Source organism: Phycodurus eques, chromosome 10 (genome assembly GCF_024500275.1).
Source record: "Phycodurus eques isolate BA_2022a chromosome 10, UOR_Pequ_1.1, whole genome shotgun sequence".
NCBI lineage: Eukaryota > Metazoa > Chordata > Actinopteri > Syngnathiformes > Syngnathidae > Phycodurus > Phycodurus eques.
In genome coordinates, this window is record NC_084534.1 from 8821995 (window position 1) to 8829633 (window position 7639).

General features: G+C 44.7%; 1 protein-coding gene across 1 annotated transcript in view; it reads right to left on the minus strand.

Annotated features, from left to right (window-relative positions):
• Positions 1 to 3910, minus strand: part of tafa4b (TAFA chemokine like family member 4b) — a 53006-nt gene extending 49096 nt beyond the window's left edge. The window contains exon 1 of the mRNA XM_061687341.1: positions 3822 to 3910. The gene's annotated coding sequence lies outside the window, so the exon portion shown is untranslated. The remainder of the gene's footprint in view (positions 1 to 3821) is intronic.
• Positions 3911 to 7639: the final 3729 nt, after the last annotated feature.

Below are 7639 nucleotides of genomic sequence, written 5' to 3' on the forward strand. Positions count from 1 at the left end.
TGGGAAGAGATGCTGCCGTCTCAATTACAATCATTACTATCACTTAGGGAGATTTGTCATGGTCAAAGTGAGCTGGAGGTTTGAAGGAATTCACCTTGAGGCAGGTGAGAAGGAGTTTACTAGGAGGATTACGAAGTCCGCAGAGATGCTCCATCCAAAATGACAACAGTCACTTACACATGCGCGACTCCCAAGTTGGGAAACTATTGCTAAGCATGACACGCCATTATCTGTCAAGGACCAATATTTAATAACGCGGGTGCTCAAAATGGACCCCGAAAGCCTGATAATGAAATAATGACTTTTTTTTCAGGTATATCAGCAAAAAAAATAAAATAAAGGTTAAACAAATTATGATGAAATATATACAATGACAGCACTCAGGCATTTGTTGAACTCAACCCCATATTTGGTGATATTTTATCTTACGAAGATCATTGTACAATTTTATGCGTCCAGCTTTGCGGGTACAGGTCATGGGAAGCCCTTTTCTCTTCCAACATGTCTGTGCCCTAATTTCTTCGGGCTCCTCAGCTGGCCTTTTTCCTTTTGAAAAGAAGCACGTTTGTTTTTTATACTCATTTTTGCTAGTTTGCGGACTTATTTTTAGAAACGTATCACGTGACCGAGTCGGCACGGTGGCCGTCTGCCTCACAGTTCTGAGGACCGGGGTTCAATCCCCGGCCCCGCCTGTGTGGAGTTTGCATGTTCTCCCCGTGCCTGCATGGGTTTTCTCCAGACACTCCGGTTTCCTCCCACATCCCAAAAACATGCATGAATTGGAGACTCTAAATTGCCCGTAGGTGTGACTGTGAGTGCGAATGGTTGTTTGTTTGTATGTGCGCTGCGATTGGCTGTCAACCAGTTCAGGGTGCACCCCGCCTCCTGCCCGATGACAGCTGGTATAGGCTCCGGCACGCCCGCGACCCTAGTGAGGAGAAGCGGCTCGGAAACTGGACGGATGGATCACGTGACCGACATGTGCAGTCTAGTGTTCTTTCATTCGCGAATGTTTCATTCAAAAGAATAAATCTTTTCAGTGAACGTAATGAACTGAGCTTGGCCGCTGCCGTGAGCGAGTCGGCTGGCAGCGGAAACGGAACTGCTGCAGCACTCTGTGTCCATAGCATTGTGAATGTTGGAGTGAATGCTTGTTTGTCTATCCTCCTGCCACTGGTTGGGTTTACCCCATCTCTGACCAAAACTAAGATGGGATGGCCCCAACTCACCCGTGACCCTAATGAGGACAAGTGGGATAGATGGATGTTGTTTTTCTTCGTTTCTCCTAAAGAAACATGTGTTCACGCGTTTTGCGGTTTTCAGGAGAAATGTATTTTGATCGAAATTAAGGCTATAGGTGCAATCATTGAGGTCAGTAATTTATACTGCCTCTAGATTACGTCACCTGCTGTGAGACCACTTGGAAATATACAGAAAAAGGATTTGTTGTACAAGATGATGGTAACTAATGACTTTTAATGAAAATTCCCTTAAATTTTCAAACAGTAAATTTATGGCGTCACATTCATTTGGTTCATGATGGCTTTGTGAAATAAACCGAGCCTGTCACCAAAGTAGCACGTGTTGTCTTTATTGCCTGCCACAGCAAGGACTGAACTTTGGCCTTTTTACCCCCAGGAGCCCTGACCTCTGTCTAATTAAGGTCTTCTTGGCTGCGCTAGAAAACACACAAGCGGAAAGCAGTCATTGATTTTTTTTATCGGTTCTTCCTATATTACAGCCGTGCGTCTCCTACTTGTGTGAGGATGTGAATGCTGTTCTTCTGAAGTACATTTCATGAGGATGAGCGAGGGTCTTATTGTTCACTACTGCTGAATGACACCCGTCTACACACTATGACTCAACACGCCGTGAAAAAGCTTGAGAGGAATGAGCGCTACGGGATGCTGCTATGGACAAATGGAAGTCTTGTCTCCATCTTTCATGAAAGAATCCCTCTGCTCTTTTTTCCCCCTTCTTCTCCATCCCCTCTCAGTCAGGAAGTATCCATTCATCACAGTCATTGTGTTCATGCCAGTGTGTGTGTGTGTGTCTGGGTATGGAGGTCATCTCCAATCTGTCACGCTGCTGTCACCCTAATTCATCGAGCATCACCCACAGCATCTCACACACACATACGTGTGATCATCTTCTCACGTGCTTAGTGCTTGTCTCTCCTGTAGTTAAACATGCACAGGAACACATATACACGTACACACACACACGCACACGCACGTACAGCGTACATGTCTTTCCCAATGTCTCTTGCAAAGCTTATTTTTGTCTTTCCGGCTGATTTCTCTCACCTCTCATAACCTCCCTGCTGCTGCCTTGCCCTGCCTCCTCGTGCACAAGCGCTAACCCACACAACGCACTCATTGCCAGGCAGTCATCCCGCACAGCCCTCACTCGGGTTAGTAGATAGGGGGGGCTGTTGAGGCATGTAGCACCAAAGGGCCCTTTGAGGATAGCAAGTTGTCCCATTGGTGGGAGATTCTGCAAAATATGAGGGAAGTGGGGATGCAAATGAGAGTACAGTGAACCCACACATATTTGCGGTTCAGCATTCACAAATTTTCAAATTTGCTTTTTTTTTTTGGGGGGGGGGGGGGAGTCTTATTCTGTTATTCACTGAAAATTTCACCTATTCACTGTTTTTTCTACCCCATCTGGTGGCATCTTGGTGCCAAGGAAATCATTTAAAGTGAGCTGAAGAGCTTCATTTACACAAAAGTAGTCCGTTGCCACACAATCTATAGCATTTGTAGGCAATAAAGTCAATTAAAGGCAGATTTGGAGAACTGGAGAAGGGTGAAGAAAAGTGAAGGATCCATCTCCTGATGCACATACAGGCAGCCCTCTTACAGGTGTGTGTGGGTGCGTGTGTGACAAGGTTGGAGAGTGTAATCGCCCCAACATTAAGAGTGCTGCTCCCGTGTTAATGTGACTGTCAATGAGAATTAGGTCCCTGGACCGATCCTCTCCATCCTCTTGTCCCCCCTTAGGCCACCCCTCTCTACCTCCTTCCGCACTAATGACACCGCTCTCCGTGGAGCACCACTGCGTGGTTGAGACAATGGGGGGAATAATTACTTGCGCTCAATACAGTACAAATTGCAGGGGCTAGCAGCAGGACAGCAACAATGGGGAGGAGGGAAAGAGGTCGGAGGGTGGGGGGCGCGGGGGGGGGCATAACAATTAAAACACGATTACTGCGCACATTACCATGCATTGGAAAAAAGACAGAGAAAGAGGGTGAGAGAGCACAAGCTGAGGGAGGAAATTCCGTCCAATAGAATGTGACCGCCCCATTCTGCAACACGCCTTCATTTCAACAGCCTCTTATTCGACTCCGATATGCCCCGGCTCCGCGCTGCTTGTCCCTCCTTCTCCTCATCTTCATCCGTCCCCGAAAGCCCTTCTTGGTCCAAGCAAAGAGGAAGCCGAGTAGAGCCTGCTGTGCGGATCGGTAGCATCACAGATCACTCAATAAATGCTCAGCAGCATGGAAGTCCGTGCCGATCGTTTATTTAAGATGGGTGGCGTGGACACACCGCATTCATCTCGCCCCAGTCTTGTCCACAGAGTCGCGACACACGCACGCTCCACTCAAGCGATGTCACCGGTGCGCTTTTACGCACGGGAATTACGCGGATTTCTTGTTGTTTTTAATATGTATACGTTGTCATAATTCAGCAGACTGCGCGCACACAAATGCATCATTCAGCTGAGAGGTCACGTGAATGAATCTGTCAGCACTCCACACTGAAGTCCCCTTCTGACACGTTCATTGTTTGAATTGAAAAATAAAATTAACTCACCCAAATTTATAAGCCGGATACCATGACTGCAGGAAAGTGGAAATTATCCAGAAGAGACGTTCTGCTTCAAACTCCAATGTATTTTCCTCACAATCCTTTCTTTGGTGTCTCCGCTCTGGTACCTGCAGAACCCAAACGCACCGAATCAGATGGGAAGAAGAATCGAAGAGCCCGCGCAGAGCACCGGGGAGTTGGAGCCTCTGACAACCGGGAGTTCTTGGAACAGCAACGTGCTCCAAACGGGATCAACTCGCAAAGTCCCATCTCAACATCGCATTGAGGATAAAGTCACACAAATAAGTGCAGATATGAAACTACCAATTCAAAGGCACCGCCGGTGTGTGTTTTGTTTTAAGACAAACTCCGCAGAAGTTTGAGGCGCTTTGTGACAGCTCGGTGGAGCCGCCGAGAAGAGTGTTGGCGGTACATTGGCGCAGTGGCGATAGTTGCGCTCCCGTCGCTCCACCCGGGCATGCGGGGATCGATTGGTCATGAGAAGTGAGATGTGTGCTCCGTCCTTCCCATTCAGAACACGTGCAACAGTGCCCGCCCAGTGCACCAGCGAGTACACCCCCTCTACCCCCACCCACATCTTTTTCCCGCTGATGTCATGGAGTTTGCAAGAAGTATTGGGATGGAGAGGGGACAATTCAGTACAATGTCGAGAAAGCGAAGTGAATGCTTGATGCCTCTCACCAAAAGAGTTGAGGAGTCAGTACTTTATCTTCAAACGCATGATTGTAATGTTATTACGACTGTGGTTCTCAAACTTTTAACATCAAGTACCACCATCACAACCCATTAGGGATGTTCGATAACACTTTGTTTTTTTTCAGACCGATACCAGTACGGGTTTTCACTCTTGAGTTCTCAGCAGTACCGATTACCGATACCACGAGTACTTTTGATGCACGCAATTCAAATGAACACAACGACCCATAGTTGTGAACAAAGACCTTTCTTTTTTCTGACGCACATGATGATTCGCCGATGTGTCAAACTACCACAGTCTAGCGCCAACTACTGGTAAGGAGGACTTACTCGATGTCAGATTTGTTTGCTTTAAGTATCGGTGGATGCGATCGTCAGCCTTCACTAGTACCCGATACCTTGAAACAAGGCCGGTATCAACTACCTGGTGTCGGTACTCGCCCATCCCTAATTAAAATACAGTTGCATAGTAGGCCAAAGCGTTCCAAAAAAGTATGTTTCATTTTATTGTAATCCACTGACAATAAGCACAATTTTCATATTGACACTACGCTTAAGTAGAGGAAAATGAAATACCTACTTGAAATAATGACCCAATTAAAATGTATTGCACATAAAAGTTCAATACAATCTCCAAAACAAACAGTTCGTGAGGAAGAAATGCAAATGTATTGAGCTTATGGTAAGCGCATATTTTAAGCAATTTGGGGTCCAGCCTTTCTGTGTTGTTTTCCTGCTGATCACTATTAGACCATGCTGTTGAAAACACAATTTCATGTATTTGCTCAAAACTGTGTGGCATTTTGTTCCTTTTTTTTTTCCAAAAGTATCTCTTCCTTCGATGTGACTGTTTCTTTGATATACAAGCACAGAGGAGAAAGGCGATGAGTAGGAGTATGAGGGTTTCTCCAGGTACTCTGCCTCCGTCCCACATTTTAAAAACATGCTTCCGGGGTTAATTGAAGACTGTAAATTGGTGTGAATGTGCCGTGGGATTGGCTGGCGACCAGTCCAGGTACCCTGTACCCTGCCTCTGGCCAATGTCAGCTGGGATAGGCTCCAGCTCACAAAGGAACCTATAGTGAGGAAAAGCGGTATAGGAAATCAATGGATTGTATTGCACTAAGAAGTTCAATTACAACCAAACTATACTTGGGCAGTGATTCCTTCGTGTACCACTGGAGGGACCCTGGGTTACGTGTTAGAAAGTTTAAAAAAAAAAAAAAAAAAAGACACTCCATGTTAAAGGGGTGGTCGTGGTGGGGGTCATTCTGACTAAAGGGAGCCTTGGTGACTTCATCTGACCCATCATCATCATCATCATTATATCATTCACCACCTCTCTTCCTTCCACAGTTGGATCGCGTTCCATGCATATGCTGTGTGGATATCAATATTGGGATGTGAATGGTGAAAATATAATCCATCCTTCCACACCCCTTGAACAGGATTTAATGATGGTCGCCTCTCTCTTTCAGCACCAAGAGACTTGCTGAACAAGTATCCCATCCCTGGGAATATTCTAGTGTGCTGATGCCAATTGATTGCATGGTGCTGTATATGAGGGCCCTTAAGACTGAGTGGAGTTCGATGCGTGCTAACGGCCGAAGGTGATGAGTATCCAATCTCATACATTTATTCTTATTGGAAAAACTGCTTGGTCCTGTGTCAGTACTTTCTTGTAGTGCATACATGAGCTTAGAGTATTTAGGTGATAAAAATGAAATGTAACCGTATTAAGTATTGACCCAATGCAGACATTTGACCTACATGTGGATGTTTAAACAGAGCTCACAGATTAGACCACAGAAGCAGTTTTGCTTACGAGAATTTACCCGACTCCAATAAATTTTGTTTCAGGACCTTGGATAGCGCGAAATTGTCCTGTCACTGTGCCTCTCTCCTCTGTGTTTGTATATCAAAGAAACAGTCACATCGAAGGAAGACTCTTTTGAAAAAAAAAAAGGAACAAAATGCCACACAGCTTTGAGCAAATACATGAAATTGTGTTTTCAACAGCATGGCCTAATAGTGATCAGCAGGAAATGGGCAAATAATGGAAGCTAGAGCCCATGCCACTTATCTATGGCCAGATAAGGAAATCACATGTTATGTAACCACGAAAACAAAACATGATGGGGCAATTTTTAATATATATATATATATATATATATATATATATATATATATATATATATATATATATATATATATATATATGTATATATATATTAAAAACGTGAATGCGAATGCTTGTTTGCTTATATGTGCCCTGCAATTAGCTGGCGACCAGTTCAGGGTGTACCCCGCCTCTGGCCCAGAGTCAGCTGGGATAGGCTCCAACACGCCCGCGACCCTGGTGAGGATAAGCAGTACAGAAAATGGATGGCTTGATATATATATATATAATCTAGGAGGTCTGGAGAGGCAATCAATGCGGGCTCATCGATTTGTAATTCATTGAGTTTTCAAGGAATTTAAAATATGATCATTAAGCTGTTTCAGCAAACGATGATGCATGAGAAATCTGGTCACAATCAACTACAAATGAGAGGGGGAAAACCTGGAAATATGAAAGTTATTATTAGGACTAATGTGTGAACTAGTTTCTGTTCCGCAAAAGGGCAAATTTGTCAGCAGATACATGAGTTCAGTCTAAAAAGATCCACAAACAGTTTGACTGACACAAAACTAGAACTCTCCTGAAGTTTTGGGGAGAAAAAGCTTATTTTGTGTGGGAAGGGGGAGAGATTGGATAAATTCAGTGAGCAGATATATGAGCTACAAAACCTAGTTATCGATTATAAGCTACCACAAAGGTTAATGAATGCAGACATGTCGGTTCCTGTGCTTTTGATTCCAACCCCGAATAGTGATTCTTCATTCTTCACGAGGTCACTGGCAGTAACCCAAACTGGGCCATAAATAGTGTCCATCCACTGAGAAGCTGTCAATACACCCAAAGTTCAGACACAACATTCTCCGAGCGCACGCTGCTGCTTAGCCGCTCACACCAAACTTGAGGCAAATTGGAGATGACAATATTTGACAGACATTATTGTCCTGTTACCCAGTGGAAATGTATGTGTAAAGTCATTATATTTACC